This window comes from Mustela putorius, unplaced genomic scaffold (genome assembly GCF_011764305.1).
Source record: "Mustela putorius furo isolate JIRA1106 unplaced genomic scaffold, ASM1176430v1.1 tig00003845_pilon_pilon_pilon, whole genome shotgun sequence".
Classification (NCBI taxonomy): domain Eukaryota; kingdom Metazoa; phylum Chordata; class Mammalia; order Carnivora; family Mustelidae; genus Mustela; species Mustela putorius.
This window is the reverse complement of record NW_025421998.1, coordinates 60,752,827-60,774,223: the sequence shown is the minus strand read 5'-3', so window position 1 is coordinate 60,774,223 and position 21,397 is coordinate 60,752,827. Positions and strand designations below refer to the sequence as shown.

At 37.7% G+C, this 21,397-nt stretch overlaps 1 protein-coding gene across 1 annotated transcript in view; it reads right to left on the bottom strand.

Moving 5' to 3' along the window:
* Positions 1 to 21,397, bottom strand: part of ZNRF2 (zinc and ring finger 2) — a 97,909-nt gene that overhangs the window by 69,947 nt on the left and 6,565 nt on the right. The window lies entirely within an intron of this gene.

Below are 21,397 nucleotides of genomic sequence, written 5' to 3'. Positions count from 1 at the left end.
ACACACAAACAAGGCAACAATGAAAACCTGGGAAACCACAGAGACCATCTGGAGTCTACAAAGTTTTCACCAAGACAGGTGAGGGTAAAAAATTCCTCACTAGGTCAAAAACTTTGTAAATCTTAATTTAAATACTTACCATTAAACTACTGGTTCCAGAAGGAATAGAGGTAGCAGAGTAGAAAAAAGAGGGAAAACCCAATCAATACTAAGAATAAAAAGTGGCAACACAATATCAACTCTAGGTAGCTAGAATAAAATAGCAAATAAATACAAAATAGGAGGTTAGGCAGCTTTCGAGTAGTACTGAGAGGTGGGTTATCAATGCCCCCCTTCTGCCTCTTATTATTCCTGTTTTACTTACTACTTGCACACAGGGGTACTTAACAGCTAGCTATTCTGAAAAAGCAGACTTGGGAAACAAATAAAAAGTCAAGTCTGTAACTTTTATCATGGCCAACAAGTCAATATGCAACTTAAGTTACTAAAGAAACCCAAAATCCTACTCTGACTTAAATTCTATTCTATAGCAATTGGGCTATCCAGTATTTTAGGAAAATCATCTATATTTATCCAAAATGTATTTATAGAACTAAAGTAGTTATTCAGCATTTCAGTGAACAAAATACATGCTGTTATTATTTGCTGGTATGGCTATCAAACCATTATCCTGAGCAAATGAAAGGTGACTTCACCACTTTACTCATATGCATTTAATATGCCATAAAAGACTGAATTTTACTCTTCATGACTTTGTTTCAATAGCTTTTATTATTTTAAGTATTTCATGTACTCTTTTACTTATTACCAGCTTTCATATCCACCTTTTAGGGCAACTTGTTGATAGAATTTATCATTTTGATAGATGTCAGCTCATATTTGCAGAGCACTTTACCATGAAAATGTACCATTTATCAATCTGCTAAATGCTACATCATCTCATCTAACCTTCAAAATCACTGTATGAGGTAGGTGCACTATTATCACCACTTTAATACTGAGGAAAGAGAGGCTTAAAGACTTCAAATGTTTGGCCAAAGTCACAAAGGTCCAACTATATAGATCCAAGAATTTAAACCACTATTTATAGATGGTTAATAAAAAGCAACTTGGAATAATATATTCACAATGCTTTAGTCTCATTTTGTTATTTCTGTAAGTGCTGAAAATATGCATGACAGATAAATATAAAATGAGTAACAAGTCTCATAGGAAATTTCCCATTCACTTATTTTCTATGAAGTACCAGAACATAAATACTCCAAATATACAAGCAAAAAATAAAACAACACTGCAATCTTACCCAAAAAATCAAAATCCAGTCATAAGTAGAAATACTAGAGAAGTAATGTTTCTTAGTGTTAACTGATCATCTATAACACTGCCTAAGAATTAAATCTCACACACACACACACACACACAACACATGCAAGCATGTCCATGTTATTAAAAGGAACAGAAAAAGTGTATTCCTTCTTGTTACAAGAAACTCAAGAAATGAAACTAATGGCTTTCAAGACAAGTAAATTCTGTATGGTTGTTATAAATAAAGATTTTTCAAGGATACTTTCAAATAACATTGTTTTTAAAACTCAGAAAAATTTACATAAATACAGTCTACATTATTTAGTAAAAGCTAAAAGGCGTATCTTCCTTTAAGCTTAAGATTTTTTTTTAGAACACTTTAGTAGAACTAGTATAAATAGTTTCCCCTTCCCTAAGAACATATTAACACTTCATACAAGAGAATGGCAAGCCCAAAACTTCAGAAAATAAGTACATGTACAAAGATGAAAGGCAATTGGAATCTCGAACAGCAAAATGTTATTTATACCCAATGGTATTCTGGTAGATATTTAACAACTGCTCTCCAGAAGAGTAAAAATCCTGACTTGCAGTATTTACTGATTTCCAAGGCATTAAACTATGACTGATTTCAAGTTTCCAAAGAATCATCCTTGAACACAGAATGGGGAAGAGTAACAACATACTGTTACGTACTGTTTCCCACCATCCAGATACAATAGATGTCAATAACCTCAAGAATACAAATAGTAAAACGTAATAAAAAAAAAAAGTGAAGTGATGAGTTTTGAGAATCTACTAATTATATTTTAAATATAGTTTAACTGTAAGTTATATAATTTTAACAATGGTTGCCAAAATCCTGGGTCTGGTTTCACCGTATCACTGACCTACAGTTCCCTTTTTAATTTGTCTAGTCCTTTATTTCTCATTTTCCTATTACCCTTTTTTCTTTGGTGGATTAACCAGAAAGAATTTTGTAATATTTTAATCAATCTCTCAATCATTTCTTCCAGGCCTAAGGGAATGTCCCCCAAGTCCACTTTTCCTACGGTTCAGTTAAGCATGCCCCCCCCTTCCCTAAACGTGAGAGGCTGGTAACATTCATTCCTATTTTTCACCAGTCACCACAGAAAAATAAAAGCAATGGCCTGCATTGCTGCCAACATACTTCCCCAATTTACAGCACAATTTACATTTCTACCAGTATCATTTACAGCCCACGTCACCTGCAATGGTATGTTATTACCTTCCTTTCTGCCAATCTGACCAGCATAAAGTGCTATCGTATTACTACTTCAGTGTGCATTTCCCTAGAAAGCAGCCTGTCAGAATCTACTGAATTCAGTAATACAGAATGCTGTTCCAGGAATATAGTATAATAGTACTTAGATCAACCCTCCTAATAGAAACAACTCCAAATCTACCATTTTTTTTTTAATCATAAAAACATTAATGAGCTGGCAAGAAAAGCTACAAATTCTCAGGCCAGAAAATGAGAGACAGCGGGAAACCCAAAACAGTAAAGCGAACAACAGTACCAGGTTTTTGCCCTGAACTAGGATGCCCTCAATGGGCTATGGCTTCACCATTAGAAGCAGCTCTCCTCACCACCACCCTCAGGCAACTTCAAGGAAAATCCACTGAACCCTGACTTTGGGAGGGGAAGGAGTGGAAAAATCACCACTGAAAATTTGGAAACACAAGTAGAGCTCTTGCTGTGTTGTCTTGAATTTGTAATTCCAAGGTGGTCTAAAACCCTTAAACTGGCATTCCCACACTCCATCCACCCTGTGTCAGAATCACCTAGTGGCCTATTTAAACATAGAATGCTCCTGCTCCACCCCCTTCTAAGGTCATAGTCAGTGGGCCCAATAATGTGTGTAACTAGTTCCCAGGCAATGGCGATGCCAGCGCCAAAGCTGACACTGATGGCCTGGAAACACACTTCAGGACGACCAATGTGGAATGATGCTCATGCCATCAAGCTCCCAGAGAAAAGCAAACATTTTAGGACAAGGGTGGCAACACAGAAAAAGGCGGGATTCATAGTGCTGGGACAAATGGGTGTCCATATGGGTAATCAAAAATTGGCTCCTTAAACTTATACACAAAAATCAATTCCTGGAGGATTGAAGTCCTAATACATGACATACATATATATACACATGCATACATGAAGAAGAGTATGACAAAGTAATCAAGGAAGACTTGTAAACATAAAGTGTGCTCCTCTGGGATAAAATTCTATGGGGGAAGTTGAACAGAAACAGGATTCCAAGATGCAGAAGAACAATACAAAATTTCTAACATTTATAGACTAGCCTGTTCATGGATGTTTTAAAAGATACCAGCAAATCTGGGCACCTGGGTGACTCAGTGAGTTAAGTGTCTGCCTTTGGATCAGGTCATGATCCCAGAGTTCTAGGATCAAGTCCTGCATCAGGCTCCCTGCTCAGCTTCCCCCTCTACCTCTCACCCCACTGTTGCATGGGTGCTCTCTCTCTCTCTCTCTCTTTAAAAAAGAAAAAAAAAAGATACTAGCAAATCTCAAAACACCATTTTATATTTATAGTCTACTGGATATATTTAAAAGAGCAATATACCCCATGTTTATAGCAGTATTATCTGTAACAGCCAAACTACGGAAATAGCCCAAGAGTCTGGCATACCTGTGTAATACGTGTGTGTGTGTGTAATACACACACACTAAAATGGAATATTACTCAGCCACCAAAAAGAAATTTTGCCATTTACAATGACATGGATAGAGATAGAGAGTTATTATCCTAAGAAAAATAAGTCAGAGAAAGTCAAGAGTGCCATTAAGATTTCAATCATGTGGAATTTAAGAAACAAAACAGGAGAGGCAAACCAAGAAACAGTTTTTTTTACTATAAAGAACAAGCTGGCAGTTACGGGGTGGGGGTGACTTTAAGTGATGGGGATTAAGGACAGCACTTGTGATAGGAGCACAGGGTGTTGTATAATAAATTTAACACTTTCATATACTGTACACCTAAAACTATATTAACACTGTGTGTTAACAAGCTGGAATTAAAATAAAGGCTTAAAAAAACACCTACAATGAGCACCTCACACCTGTCAAAATGGCTAAAATCAAACACACAAATAAGTGTAGGCAAAGATGTGGAGAAAAAGGAACCCTTGTGCACTGTTGATGAGAAAGCTAACTGGTGCGGCCACTGTGGAAAACAGTATGAGACGTCTCAAAAAGTTAAAAATAACATTACCATATGATCCAATAATTCTACTACTGGGTATTTGCCCAAAGAATACAAAAACACTAATCTGAAAAGATATTTATACCCCTATGTTTACTGCAGCATTATTTAAAATAGTCAAATTATGGAAGCAGCTCAGGTATCCACTGATAATGAATAAAGAAGCCATTGTATGTATATAGACAATGAAATATTAGTCATCTGAAAGGATGAGATCCTGCCCTTTGCAACAGCATGGATGGATCTAGAGGGTATCATGCTAAGTGAAATAAACCAATTAGAGAAAAGCAAATACCAAGATTTCACCCATATGTGGAATTTTAAGAAACAAAGGGGAGACAGCTGGGTAGTTCAGTCAGTCAAGCAGCCAATGCTTGCTTGGTTTTTGGCTCAGGTCCCGGTCTCAGGGCAGTCGTGGGATGGAGCCCTGCCTCAGGCTTCCTGCTCAGTGCAGAGTCTGCTTCCGATTCTTTCTCCCTCCCTTCCACCCTACCCTGCTCAAGCTTGCTGTCTCTCAAAAGGATTAAATCTTAAAAACAAAGAAACAAGGGGAAAAAAACAGACAGGCAAAAATATAGACTCGTAAGTATAGACAACAAACTGATGGTTCCCAGAGGGAGGTGTGGGATGGCAGGAATGAGTACAACAGGTGAAGGGATTAAGAGTATACTCATTGTCCCAGTGCCCAGATGGCTCAGTGGGTTAAAGCCTCTGCCTTCAGCTCAGGTCATGATCCCAGGGTCCTGGGGTCAAGCCCCGCATCAGGTTCTCTGCTCCGTGGAGATCCTGCTTCCTCCTCTCTCTCTCTGCCTGCCTCCCTGCCTACTTGTGATCTCTGTCTGTCAAATAAATAAATAAAATCGTTAAAAAAAAAAATGGCTTGATAGGCCATGATAGGAATATTGGACAAATTCAGCTATTTTTATTGATGGTCAGTTCTTGCTACTACAAATGAAAGTAAAAATCCTCGTTTGTCTATTCTTTGTATACTGGCAGCATTATAGCTAGGATAAATTACCAAGTGAGGATTGCTGGATCAGAGGGTTAATTCTTAAAAATTGTTTTTGTTACGGAATACATTTTACATACAGAAAAAAGTATATAAAACACATGCAAACATCTTAGAGACTAGTAAGTTCAGACTGGTCAGTTTACAAAATAGAGAATAAATCACATACTACACAAGGAAAACTTTTCCCAAGGTATACGCTACTACTGGGGCTTCTTAATAGCAATGTTCATACAAATCACCCAGACTTTTTAAAATGCAGAATCTGTTTCCATAAATCTGGGGTGGGGCCTGAAGTCGTTTCTAAGAAGCTCCTAAGTGAAGTTTAATACCTCGGTCCAGAAACTGAACTTTGATTAGGAAGATGGTAAGCACCTGGAGTGCACTAGGCCCTGTATTAGGCACTTTTGCAAATACTGTATCATTTAATCTTTATTACAACCTTCTGAAGCAACTTTCTGAGGCAGGTTTAATCATCTTCATCTATTTAAAAAAAAAAATCCTCTCCATCTATATATGACTAAACAGAAGTTCACAGGGCCACAGAACTGATGACAGAGGGAAATAATGCCCCTTGGTTATTTTATTAATGAAACCCCCCACCCTCGGAGGCTCTTTCTGTGCTGAGCACAATTATTTCCAGCTCTTAAGATACCTTCTTCAGCAGAAAAACATCAATATCATAATCAGTTCTGAGTTTGTATCTCAAGGCAAAATGGAATCACAAAGCCCATAACAAAAGAGAGCACAAGGTATGGTTCCTCGGCCAAGATCGTCAGCAACACCTGGAAACTTGTTTAAAAAAGTGCCAATTTTCATGCCTCATCCCAAACTTACCTGAATCAAAAACTCTGGGGGTGGGAGTGATTCTCATGCCTACTAAATTGTAAGAGCCACAGATCATCAATAAAGGATTACTGGTGGGGGCACCTGGGTGGCTCAGTGTTAAGCCTCTGCCTTCTGCTCAGGTCAGGATCTCACAGTCCTGGGACTAGGCCAGGCATCAGGCTTTACCTCAGCAGGAGCCGGCTTCCCACCCCACCCTCCCACACCTCTCTGCCTGCCTCTCTGCCTACTTGTGATCTGTCAAATAAGTAAATAAAAAAATCTTTGAAAAAAAAAAAAAAGGATTACTGGGGGGGGGGCAAAAACAAAGAAGAGGTTAATATGAAATTAATTTGGGAAATGAGGAATTAAAATGAGTTACTCTGGATTTCTTTACTACAGAACCTTAATACGTTACAAACTTGCTTGTTGTCTACAAACTCTCCCTTCCAGGAGAATCTTAGGAGAGCAGTGTTCAATAGGATTAAACTGCCCATGATGTCCAAAGTTGGTTTTGCTTCCCGGGGCCGGAGGGCTAATGGCATATACTCAGAGTCAGACGAACTTGAGTGTGAATCTGAGCTCTGGAATTATGAGTAATGGCAGCACAGGAATTATAATTGTAGCCATGATGATGATATCACTACCAGTTCCTTTCTGTTTACAGAAATTACGTGTTATAACTGTACATACACAAGAAAACAGAAAGCAGTATTCCTACTTGCCAGAGATAGCCAACTTTTAGTAAATGGATGAATACCTCCTGGTCTTTTTTCTTCATTACACATTTATACACTCATTTGGTAACAAAATCACTGAAACTAATCCCTGTCACTTTTATAATCATTTGGTTCCAAGCTATCTCTCCCACTAGACTCTGTGCTTCTTGGGACAAAACTGTTTTTCAACTTTGCATTCCCAGTACCAGAAAGTCCACGTAGCCCACTGCACAGGCATTAAATATTTAATGACCAAGTAAAACAACAAAGAAAAAAATCAGACTATATATGATGATAAGAAAACAAGTTTCCACCAAACTCAATTTTAATGTCCGTTAAAACACAAAAGAATGTCTAGGCTTTGTTGTGCAGTCTTTGCTTATAAAGTCCACTATTGCATTTTCATATATAGTATAAGAAATATTCTTCTCTAGTCCCTGCTATATATATAAAACACTTTTTTAAATGTTTTAAGACATTAAGTATGTGCATAGAAAGCAAAAGCAAGATGGGATAGTAGTTAATTTGGTACCCAACAGATCTCAACTTTTTGTGGAGAATGCTTGTCAAATTTCCCAAATTCCTCTATAGCTCCTGACTCTCGAAGTAAAATGGCTTTCAGAACACCAAGGAAATGATGCTGAGAGCTCAAGTTCACCACCACCTCTGAAAAAAGTGGAAAGACTTTCTTCTCTGAACAAGCAACAGCAGGCACCTTTCTCCAAATACCATTATGACTCCCTTTAGTGGATTATCCTACAAAAGGACACTCTCTCTAGGCAGCTGACCTAATCATTTGTTCTTATACAGTCATTTTAATTACCTTTTTGGAATCTGTAATAATGGAATTTGCCTGTCCTAGGATATTCAAATCAAAAACATAGACATGTTTTTTTTAATTTAAAATCCTTATTATTCTGTAGTTTATCTTGGAAACTGAAGTCCATGAAACATAAAACTACTTTTATTCACTTCTAAGTAGAATTTGTTCTACTACCCATGAGTCTTCCAAAATATTTAATATATCAAAAGCAAATGCAGCTGTGTCCCAGACTGCTTTTAGCAATTTTTACTAGCTTTTTAAAACCACTCTTCCTCAAGGTGGCACATACACATACATATGTATATGTGTACACACACACACACACACACACACACACACACACACGGACTATTACTCAGCCATATAAAAGGAGAGTTTGCCATTTGCAACATGGACAGACTTGGGTATAATGCTAAGTCAGGTGGAAAAGGCAAACACCATATGGCTTCTTTTATACGTGGAATCTAAAAACACAAATGAACCAGACTTTCAAATGCAGAGAGTTGGTGGCTGCCAAAGGGAAGGTCGATAGGGGGATGAGTGAATAGATAAGGGGATTAAAAGGTACCAACTTCCAGTTATAAAGTCGTGGTGAGGCGCCTGGTTGGCTCTGTCTGGAGAACATGTGACTCGTGATGTCAGGGTCATAAATTTGAGTCCCACAAAGGGGGCAGAATTTACTTTAAAATAAAAAATAAAGTCATGGGGATGAAAAGTACAACACAGGGTATATAGTCAACAATACTGTAATGGTGTTGTAGAGTAACAGATGATGACTATATTCTTCATGGTGAGCACTGAATAATGTACACAATTGTTGAATCATTATGGGATACAACTGAAACTAATACAACACTGGATGTTAATTATACTTAAATAAATAAATGAGCCAAACTCATAGAAACAGAAAGGACTCCCAGGACTGTGTGGTAAAGGAATGAGATGCTAGTCAAGGTATGTTTTAGGGAATTTAATGTACAGCTTGGTGGCCACTGTTAATAGTCCTGTATCACAGACTTGAAATTTGTGAAGACAGTACATCCAAAATGTTCTCTTGAAACATCTGGGTGGCTCAGGAGGTTAAGTGTCTGCCTTCAGCTCAGATCATGATACCGGGGTCCTGGGATCCAGTCCCACACTGGGCTCCCTCTGCCTGTCACTCCCCCTGCTTGTGCTCACTCTCCCTCTCTCTCTCTCTCTGAGACAAAATCTTTTTTAAAAAAGTTCTCGGGGTGCCTGGGTGGCTCAGTGGGTTAAAGCCTCTGCTTTCAGCTCAGGTCATGATCTCAGGGTCTTGGGATTGAGCCCCACATCAGGCTGCCTGCTCAGCAGGGAGTCTTGCTTCCCCCTCCTCTCTGCCTGCCTCTCTGCCTACTTGTGATCTCTGCCAAATAAACAAACAAAATCTTAGTGGGGAAAAAAAGTTCTCTCCACAAAAAAAAAAAAAAAAAAAAAAAAAAAAAAAAAAAGGTGTGTGTGATGAAAATGTCAACTTTATTTTGATAATCAATTTGTAATACATGTGTATCAAATTATCACACTGTACACATCAAAGTTACACAATGTTGTATTTAAAAAAAAAATATATATATATATATATATACTCCTTCTTATAATTACTAAAGGACTCCCAGCTGAGGTTTTGCCATTCTTGTCACCTTTCTCAATCCATTTAGCTCAATACAAAGGGCTAGAACAGAGGAACAGACCCTTCTCCTCACCTGTCTCAGCTTTGGTTAATCTTGGTTTCAGAAACTTGGTATAAGACTATCTCTCACTGTCTCACTGTCATAAGAGCCATTCCTTTTCTAATTCCTCTTGCATAAAGGCTAGAATTTCTTTCAGGCCCAGCTGTTATTTTGGATACAGGTAAATTGTACACAGAACTTAGTATGATTCCTGACTCATTTACTTCTTAGACTTTCATGAAAACAAAAACATGTTACAGGCAAAAAGAAAGTTATGACTGGCCATTTGCCTACTTAATTTTTAAAAAAGATTTAGACTCAACCAAAAACATAATGAAGTACCAACTCTTGAGTTTTTGTTGAACCACTTATCTATCTTCCATGGACATGTAAAATTTCCCTCATACTTGCAAATATTGATCCTAAAAATAAAGTTCTTTGAATTTTGTCCTTCTCCTGATAATTGGCAATTTGCAAATAAATCAACCACTATATCCCACTTTGCTATAGTGAATACTACTTAAAACATTAAGTATCATCTAAAAACTTTCCTAGATAATTTAAAATTAAAGAACAGACAAAGTAGGAATAACTTTTAGCATTAGCTTTTAAATTAAGTTTATCTTGGGACACCTGGGTGGCTCAGTGGGTTAAGCCACTGCCTTCAGCTCAGGTCATGATCTCAGGGTCCTGGGATGGAGTCTCGCATCGGGCTCTCTGCTCAGCAGGAAGCCTGCTTCCCTCTCTCTCTCTCTGCCTGCCTCTCCGACTACTTGTGATTTCTCTCTGTCAAATAAATAAATAAAATCTTTAAAAAAAATAATAAATTAAGTTTATCTTGTATCTAAGATATTCACACAATCACACCTTCTACCATGTATCTATCATTAACACTGTATATTCTTCATTTCAATGTGCATATTATAGTGTTGTACAGTAATCCCAGACAGAGTGGCATGAAGGGACAGAGCAGAGAAATGGGAGCAGCAAGAAAAAATTTCATTAATCCTTCCAGTGTCTCTCATTTCTAACTTACTTTACAATTACCCCAAACATGAAAGGGTACATGTTGTAGGACTCCATTTATATGAGGTTCAAGAAAGGGCAAAACTAATGATAATATAAACAGGTAATCTAAACAGCCTTTTGGAAGTAGGGTGGGAATGATTGTAAAGGAGCATAAGAGAACATCTGGGGTGAAGAAAATGTTCTCTATTTTGATAGTTATATTACACAGTGTATTGTCAAATGTAATTGTCAAAAGTCCTTAAACTGTACACTTAGGATCTGTGCATTCCAATGTATGCAAATTAATCCTAAATTTTTAAAAGGGGAATAAAGTAGTTCCTTTCCACAAAGCGGTCAGTTCTCGATAAGAAAATCAGAGAAGGCTCAGGAAAAAAAATTAAAATTAAAAAAATTAGAAAAGAATGTGATGGGTTACCCTGCTTGATGAAAACAGGTTCCGTGTCTGTTACATTCACTACTGAACAGCACCTAGCATGTGGCAGAAGCTTAATACTTTGTTTTACAAGTTAAATCTCAAATATAAGAACTACACAAAAATATCAAAGAACTTTAGCAAAAAAAAAAAAAATTAACTAGACATGAAAAAAAATTTGTAGACCAATGGTTAATTTAATTCTTGAGAATCTGATAAAAACCATGAATTATTCCTCCAAAACATTTTACATTAACCACAAAATTTTGTATATCATTTCAAAAGCTTTACAGACTACCTGAAGTTTATCCTATGAACTCAATGACCAAGACTGTAAGTAAAGAACATCCTTCCATAACTAGACTTTAATATTTAATATGTATAAAAATGACAACTCTGCTTTGAATTAAATTTAAGAGACTATATAATGTTATCACTGCATTTTTTTCCTTTTATTTTTCCAATTCTACCAGTTCATTCATTTATATTGTTTCACAGATTTGTGAAGCATTCATTTAACTGTATTTTTAAAAAATAATTTTTTTTAAAGTAAACTCTACCCCCCCCCAATGTGGGGCTTGAACTCATGGCTCTGATATCAAGAGTCCCATGTTATACAGACTGAGCCAACCAGAGACCCCAGAAAAAGAACTAACTTTCTTTCAGATACAACAGCCAACACAGAACATTTCCTCTATTTTTTTCCAGTTTCATATCATTTTTTTCCTCTCATAATGATAACTCATTATGAAAGCAAAAATACTTCCTTTTCCTTAAACAATGAGGATACTGAAGAGTTTTCATGGTGTGGTGGGCAGAATAATGAATGGCCCTCAACTTGTCTACAGCCTATCCCCTGGAAGCACGTTAGGTTACATAGCAAAATCGAATTAAGGTTGCTAGTCACTGATCTTAAAATAGAGAGATTATCCTAGATTACCTGAGTAGGCCCAACTCAATCATAAGGGTCCTTAAAATGTGGAAGTGAGGCAGAAAAGTTAAAACCAAAGAGAGGTCAGTGTGAGAAAACTTGGGCCAATGTTGCCCCTCCCTGTGAACACAGAGGAAGGGGTACAGTTGGTCTCTGGATGCTAGAAATAGACAAGGAAACGGGTTTTCCCTCAGAGCCTCCAGACGCAGCCTATAAACACCTTGGTATCAGCCCCTTGAGAGCCATCTTTGTACCTCTGACCTCCTAACTATACTACATTTGCCCTGTACTCTGTTACAACATCCATAGGACTAAAACACACGGAGAAATGGGGGCGGGGGGGGGGGGGAGGACACTGATGTGATTCAGATTCATAATGATTTATATAGCTAAAAGCCAAATTCTTTAACATATCAGAGGCTTAGTTTTCTCATTTATAAAATGAAGATTAGGTTCTCTGTGTATTGCCAAGTGTTACCTGATAATACAGAGTATCTAACTATGCTTTTATAAACTATAAAATATCTGCAGATATGAACTAGTAATATTATCACACAAGTTAACATTCATGCTGGGATATTAAGATAGAATTAATAAATATACGTATATAACTAAGAGTTCTATAAACAAGGCTTCATTGATATTTACTGAAACTATGTATTTCTGAGAGTTTTAGGCCAAAAAAATTAATATTTAAGTTTTTAAGAAATCACTTCAATGATTTTAAATAATCTCTATTTAAATTTTAAATAAGCTCTGTAAGAATAAGAAATTTTAAATAAGCCCTATGCCCAATGTGGGGTCTGAACTCAAAACCCTAAGATCAAGAGTCACACTCTAGGGTGCCTGGGTGGCTCAGTCGGTTACTCATCTGCTTTCCGCCCAGGTCATAATCCCAGGATCCTGGGATAGAGGCCCACATCAGTCTCCCTGCTCTGAGGGGAGTCTGCTTCTCCTTCTGCACCCCCCCACTCACACACTCTGTCAAATTAAAAAAAAAAAAAAAAACCATTAAAAAAAAAAAAAAAGAGTCACACTCTACATACTGAGCCAGCCAGGAGGCCCTGCAGTGGTAAATTTTATTTATTTATTTATTTATTTATTTAAAGATTTATTTATTTATTCGACAGACAGAGATCACAAGTAGACAGAGAGGCAGTCAGAGAGAGGAGGAAGCAGGACTCAATCCCAGGACCCTGAGATCATGACCTGAGCCGAAGGCAGTGGTTTAACCCACTGAGCCACCCAGGCGCCCCAGTGGTAAATTTTAAATATAAGAATTAAATCTTCTATTATATACTTCTGTATTCCATGAAGAACACATCATATAGGGGTGCCTGGGTGGCTCAGTGAGTTAAGCCTCTGCCTTCAGCTCAGGTCCTGATCTTAGGGTTCTGGAATCAAGTCCCACATCTGGCTCTCTGCTAGGCAGGGAGCCTGCTTCCCTCCTCTCTCTCTCTCTCTCTCTGCCTGCCTCTCTGCCTACTTGCGATTTCTGTCAAAAAAATAAAATCTTAAAAAAAAATCATATAGCAATTTATAAAGCTACTAAACATATAATAAGTCAATATAACAGATAATTTAATATTTATAAAATTATGTCACTTGGGAGTTATGGTCAATTTTAAACCATCTTTAATAAAATGGAAGAGAAATGATCTGGATAAATACCATTCACAGAATTTTTTTTAAATTAGTTATTACCTTTGGACTTCTCACACCATACTTCCACAACAAATACTCTCTTCTTTGTCCCATTCTTCATTACTCTGAAAGAGTTCAAATGTTCCCCCCAAAATGGGACAGACACAAATGGGGGCTTACATAATTTAAATCCCTCTGAAACTAGATCCAATATATCTGAAACAGCTAAAAATCACCTTAAAAAATCTTGCCATTAATAAAGGTCTTTTTTTTTTTTTTTTAAGATTTTTACTTATTCATTTGACAGAGAGAGACCGCAAGCAAGGGCAGTGCCAGGCAGAGGAAGAGGGAGAAGCAGGCTCCCCTCTAAGCAGGGAGAGCCAGATGTGGGGCTCGATTCCATAACCCTGGGATCATGTGAGCCATAGGCAGACACTTGACTGAGCTACCCAGGTGCCCCAAAGGCCCTTCTTCATTTATAGGAAACAAAATACTTTTACATAGCATTTTAATAATTTAACTTCGTAACTCTATACCATTGGAACTGACACAATAAATCTAATTCATAAAAATTTAATCTTTTAAGTCAATAACCTGGGGGAAAATATTTAAAACCTATAAACCAAAGACTAATCTGCAGAATATATAATGAACTACAAATCAATATAAAGTAGGTAACATAACAAAAAAAAAATGGACAAAGTCAAGGAGTAGGCAATTCAAAAAAGAAATACATACAGCTAATAATAAACACCTGAAAAGATGCTTATTTTCACCAGCAATCAGGAAATGCATATAAAAAAACTTTTTTTTTTTTTGAAGATTTTATTTATTTGACAGGGAGAGAGAAATAGAGCAAGCACAAGCAAGCAGAACAGCAGGCAGAGAGGGGGGAGAAGTAGGCTCCCTACCAAGCTGGAAGCCCAATGTAGGGCTTGATCCCAGGACTCCACAATCATGACCTGAGCTGAAGGAAGCTCTTAACCAACTGAGCCACCCAGACACCCTGCAAATCAAAATTTTTCAACAAGTGAAATGTAGGAAAAGGTAACATCTAATAGCAGCTAAGTTATGGAAAATTTAGTATTGTCATATAATGGTGCAAAATAATTAGTAGTGCCTCTGAGGGGGGATATCTATTAAAATCAGTCATCTATTCAATTTCCATTAAAAATTAAAGTGTGTATACCATTCAACTAGAAAATTCTACTTCTAGGTATCTGTTGTATAATAAAGAATCTGTCTGGTCTTTGTTCCTGGGTTCCTGGCACAGAGCTTCTAAAACCCTGGAATTTCCTGAGTGATAAGAATGTCTTCACTATTCATGAGCCCCCTGGGATCCCATGTGACTTTATGCTGCTAAGACAATTCAGAATAGAGGCTAGTCACCAGAAAGACCAACCCTCAGAGTAAAGGCTTGAAGGGTGATGAGCCAGGCCAACAACCTCTAGGGAGTAGAGGAGTGAGTGACTGAGTCCAACCATATAGCCAGTTTTTAACCAACCATATCGACATAATAAAACCCAAATAAAAAGTCTGGACACCTAGGCTTTGGGAATCTTTCTAATTCGTGGTGAACACACTGTTGCATCAGGAGGGTGACACAGCCCGATTCCATGAGAAGGCAGGAAAGCACAGTGTTCAGGATCCTCTCAGATTGCAAACTATGTCTCTTCATTTGACTGATCCTCATTTATATCCTTTATTATAAAACTATAATCCCAAGTATACCATTATCTTGAGTCCTATGAGTTATTCTAGTGAATTATCAAACCTGAGAAGTCATGGGACCTCCCCTCCCACCCCCATTACTCCAAATTTGTAGTCCTTTGATTAGTACAAGAGGCCTGGGAACCCCAAAATGTAGCTGAAGCTGAAATGAGGGCAGTCTTCTCAGGACACTGCCATTAAATTTGTGGAGTCTGACACTAATTCCAGATGTTTGGTGTCCTAATAGTACCTCCCTGAGAACAATCTGTACATATGCACATATTGATAAAGTTGTTTTTTACAATACTGGAGAAGTGTAAACAACCCAAGTGCTTACCAACATAAGAATGGTTAAATATATTGCAGCACATGCGTATTATGGAATAGTAAGTATGCAGCAGTTGAAGATTTAAACTTATATGCCCTCCCACATTAAAAAAAACTACTACACCCATTAACAAGAAAAAAAAAGGTTTTAGAAGAATATAGTAGGACCATGTTCTTGTCAACAATAAGTTTCTATCACAAAATCTCATACAAATGAAACTGTTTTTCTCTGTAAGTATGTAAATCAATTTATCAAAAAGTTACGAAGTACACATACCAAAAAAATGGTAATAGTGACATCTGGGAGTGAATGGGATCACCAGAGAAGGAGTGAAAGTGACTTTCATTTTATCTGAATTGTTGAAATTTCACAGAAATGGATTCGTATTTCTTAGGCAATTAGGAAAAACAAGAGGACTTCCAGCTGAAGACAATTGCCTGAATACATTTATCAGCCTCCCCTCAGTTCAAACATCTTACTAAAATCGTCAAAAATGTGTTTATTTAAAAGGAATTCAGCCTTTAAAAGGGACAGAGGGGGAAAAAGGGATATCCTTAGACTACGGAAAGAAAATGAGTGGGAACTTTCACTGCAGAATCAGAAAAGCAGAAAAGCAAGCTCATTTACACAGACAAAAGAAGTGGCAGGCACAAGGAGAATAAAAAGAGAAAGATTTACTGCAAGTCTCTTTCCAGTTTTCATCCCTGATTTCCAGCAACTAGGCAGCTGTTCCTCTCCCAGGCGGGAATTATACTGGAGTTTTGTTATTTGGAGAAAGAAAATGTCTGGACTTGGGGATAACAGAAATAAAGACAGAGGTACCTACTGATAATGTATATGGAAATTAAAATACAGCACTGAATGTTACCATTCCTGACTTTCTTCTCACTCTGCTCCTACAACTAAGTTATAAAATAGTACATCCTCGGGGCGCCTGGGTGGCTCAGTGGGTTCAGCCTCTACCTTCAGCTCAGGTCATGATCCCAGGGTCCTGGGATGGATCCCCACATTAGGTTCTCTGCTCAGCAGGGAGCCTGCTTCTCCTTCTCTCTCTGCCTCTCTGCCTACTTCTGCCTATTTGTGATTTCTTTGTCAAAGAAATAGTCTTTAAAAAAAAAAAAGGTACATCCTCCAGGCAAAAAAAAAAAAGAGAGAGAGAGAGAAAGAGAAGCCACTCTAGAAAATATGACCATTCCAAAGAAAAAGACAATAATTTAATTCCGAGGAATTTCTTAATTCCTAAGAGAAGGGGCCCAGACAGATAACTCTGCATACACAGACAGCTTCCAATAAAAATGAATTGAGTGATCAGCCAACAATCACCAACATTTGAAGAGAGAACCTAATGAAAGACTGAAGCCAAACAAAGAGAAAAAGCAACTGGGAGGGAACTGAGTAACTGGAAGGAAGAATTAAGCATATGCATACACAACAGGTTATCATTAATATTCTTAGAAAAAGATACTGTACCCTCAATATAGAACAAAACAAATGAAAAAAATCAGACAAAAAGTTCTCAGAAACTAAAAAGATTACAGAAATAAACAAAAGTCAAGTAAAGAGTTAGAAGGTAAAAGTTGGGGGAACCCCCCCCATAAAAGGAACAAGAAACAAAGATATAAAAAAGAAAAAAAAAAGATAAAGCAAAGGATCACTCTAAGCAGCCAACATTGAAATAAAGAGAAAAGAGGGGCGCCTGGGTGGCTCAGTGGGTTAAGCCACTGCCTTCGGCTCGGGTCATGATCTCAGGGTCCTGGGATCGAGTCCCGCATCGGGCTCTCTGCTCGGCAGGGAGCCTGCTTCCTCCTCTCTCTCTCCGCCTGCCTCTCTGCCTGCTTGTGATCTCTGTCTGTCAAATAAATAAATAAAATCTTAAAAAAAAAAAAAAAAAAGAAAGAAAAAAGCAGAAGAAATAATCACAGAAATAATTCCAAAAAAATCCTATCCAAAATGATAGGTTAAGAGTTAGCAGAAAGGGCCTATCAAATACGATGTGCAGAGTGGATGAACACAGACTCATCCCAAGATCTATAATATTGTTCTTCCACTTAATACCATCTGCATTGTACTTCTATCATTTGCAACTGAAAAGAAAATATTAAGACTCTTTGACAATGCAGTACCTCTAGGTTATGGTAAAAATAACAAGAGGGTAGCAAGAACAATAAACAATAAATTTACCAAAGATGTTAAAGCCACTTTCGTGTAACTCCTAGGTTACAGAAGAAAAAAATCTAAGTGTAGTTAACAAAAACACTCCTCAAGAGAGTTCAGTTACTTAATAGTAATGAAAATACTAAGTATCAAAAGCTATGGGAAATGACTACATGTACCAAGGAATAATCATCGCCTTAATGCATTTATCATTAAAAAAGAACAAATGAAAAATAAAATTAACTAAGAAACTAAGAGACAGGCCCCTCTTGCTGGCTCAGTCAATACAGCATGCAACTCAATTTCAAGGCCGTGAGTTCAAGGCCCGCATTAGGTGTAGTGCTTACTTAAAAAAAAGAAAGAAAGAAAAGAAAACTAGAAGGGCACAATTAACTTTACAAAATGAGAAAGAAAAAAAAGAGGTAAGGGCAGTACTAATAAAAAAAATCCATAATAAAAGTGGTAAAATTTATCATTCAAACCTGAATTACATGTAATAACTCACCATGTATATTATATGATTTCTTTGTTCTATTTTTCTCAGCTCATATGTATACAAATAGTAGAAATTTATAAATTATCACAGGCTAATCACAATTTCAACAAAAATAAGGCATACAGACGGCCAGAATTTATTAAATTCAAATGATGGAATATACTTATTTTTTGATACATTAAATTTACTGTAACAAAAAAAAAGAGAGAGAGCACTGAATAGAATAATGACTGGTGGGTGTAACTCAAAATGAATCTACCAACCTGCCCTTTAAGTATTAAAAACCTCACTAGAGTTTTCACAGGGAGAAAAAACATGAGATACTTCTGAAATTATACTCTGCTAGAAGTTGCCCTTTCCAAAGGGCAATTCAGCAATAGAGATCCAAAGCCTTGAACAATCACAGCTCTTGGTTCTAACAATCCCACACCTCTGATAAATTTTTAAGAACAGGAGAAACATAAACACATGCATGCCAGGATTTTGACGACACTTAGTATGTAACAGCACCCAACTGCAAATAAACCGTGTAAACTTCGCCTCCCCGTTCACTCTCACTCACTCCTTTAACAGCTCATCCAGCCGGCTCCATCTTCTAAGAACAGGACATCCAGAGTCTGGCCACTCCTCACCACCTCCAGTGCCACCACCCTGGCTAAGTCACTGTTACCTTTTGCCCTTATTTTTAACTCCTTTCTTGGCTCTTGACCTCTAGTGCCCACTCTTGAACTGTGGCCAGAGAGTATCCTTTAAAAGCCCAGTGCAGTTATGTTCATCTTCTGCTCAAAAGCTCTCAAGCGTTGGGACGCCTAGCTGGCTCAGTCTGTAAAGCCTCTGCCTTTGGCTCAGGTCTTGATCCCAGTGTCCTGGGATCCAGAGGCACACTGGCTCCCTGCTCAGCGGCCAGACTGTTTCTGCCTCTGCCTGAGGCTCCTCCCGCTTGTGCTCTCACTCACACTCTGAGAAAGAAATAAAATCTTTTTTGTTTTTTTAATATTTTTATTTATTTATTTGACAGAGAGAGATCACAAGTAGGCAGAGAGGTAGGCAGAAAGAGAGGAAACAGGCTTCTTGCTGAGCAGAAAGTCCGATACGGGGCTCAATGCTAGGATCCCGGGATCATGACCTGAACTGAAGGTAGAGGCTTTAACCCACTGAGCCACCCAGGCACACCAAAGAAATAAAATCTTAAGGAAAAAACAAACACACACTCTCAAATGCCTCTCCATCTCTCTCTAAAACAAAAGTCAGAACCAGGGGTGCCTGGGTGGCTCAGCGGGTTAAATCCTCTGCTTTTGGCTCAGGTCATGATTACAGGATCGGGCTCTCTGCTCTGCGGGGAGCCTGCTTCCCTTCCCCTCTCTCTGCCTGCCTCTCTGCCTACTTGTGATCTCTCTGTCCAATAAATAAATAAAATCTTAAAAAAAAAAAAAAGTCAGAACCAGTCAGTGGTTACAATGAGTTTTCTGATTCTGCCCCATCCCACTCTTCTCTGCTCTCATCTACCACCCTCTGCACTCTAACACCGCTGGTTTCACAACTGTTCGGGTTTCACAACTTCACACCCCAATGTGGCAGGTGCATTCATTCCTCTGGGCCTTTCTAGTTACTGTTCCTTCTGCCTGGGTATGCTTTTCCTTTAGAGATCCCTCAGGTCTTGTTCGCTTCTTTCTGCTTGAATGTCAACCTTGTCAATGAGGTTATCTCTGAAAAACTAACATAGGGACAAAGTCTCCACCCCATGATGTCTACCCACCTTTCCACTCCATTTTTCCCATCACATTCAACACCCTTTGACACACTGTTTTTACTCATTTACTGTCTCCCTCAAGTAGAACAGAAGGTCCATGAAAGCAAGGATAGGTGTTTTACTTCTTCATTTCTGTATCCTTAGGACGGTGCGTGGCAAAGTGGGTCCTCATTAAATATTTATTGAGTGAATTTTGGAACACTGAGCAGCCATCAAAAATGTTATAAAAAAATTCAATGTCACAGAAGAAACTAACGAAGTGAAAAGAGCAAAAAATATCTAACCCATGATCAAAGAAGAACTCAAGAGAATTTAGACAATATTTTTAACTGCATGTTAACAAAATCACTTCATAATTTGTGGGATTCAGCTAAAGCAGTTCTCAGAGGGGAATCTCTAGCTTTAAAATTTTACATTAGAACATCAATCACAAAAGTTTAAAATGAAAAGAAGATATATAGGATAAGTGTTCCAAATTTTGTATCTAAGACATATATATGAAAAAGTAGACATCAACATTTGATTCTGATTATTTCTGGCAGTTAAGTGCAAGTCATTTGCAATTTCTTGTGTTTTTCAGTATTTTCTGCATTTTAATTTTCTCTCATGAACATGTATTATTTTTATAATTAAAAAACACTTCCGGGGCACCTGGGTGGCTCAGTGGGTTAAAGCCTATGCCTTCAGCTCAGGTCATGATCCCAGGGTGCTGGGATCAAGCCCCGCAGGCTCAGCGGGGAGCCTGCTTCCTCCTCTCTCTCTGCCTGCCTCTCTGCCTACTTGTGATCTCTCTGTCCAATAAATAAATAAAATCTTAAAAAAAAAACAAACAAAAAAAAAAACAAAACAAAACACTTCCATCACTTCTTTTCCTTGGGTTTGATTCTAATCGCTGTCTCCTACTCTGCTTGTCTCTTAAAATTCTTGCTTGCCAGATTCCATGCTTGTTCCCCAGTTCAATTTATATTCATCCCTTAGTAATCTTATCCATTTTTTGTCTTCACTTAGAATTTGCTAACTATTTCTCAAGTTTTGTAATGCCCTAAATTACTGATGTATATTTCCAACTGCTTAAAGGATGCTTCTACATGGAAACCCTGAAGCCACTCAAAATTTAAGAGGCCTGCAAGAACTCATTTCCTAAAATTTTTTTCTTTCTTTTTTAGATTGGTTAATGACATCACTATGCACCCAGGTTCTCAATCCCATCAGTTTTACCTAAGAAATCTCACTGAAATCTAACTTTTCCTCTCCTCCACCAAAGCTTTAATTTCAATTTAGGCATCTTCCACCAATTATAGTCTAAGAGAGTTCTTATCTTCCTGCTCT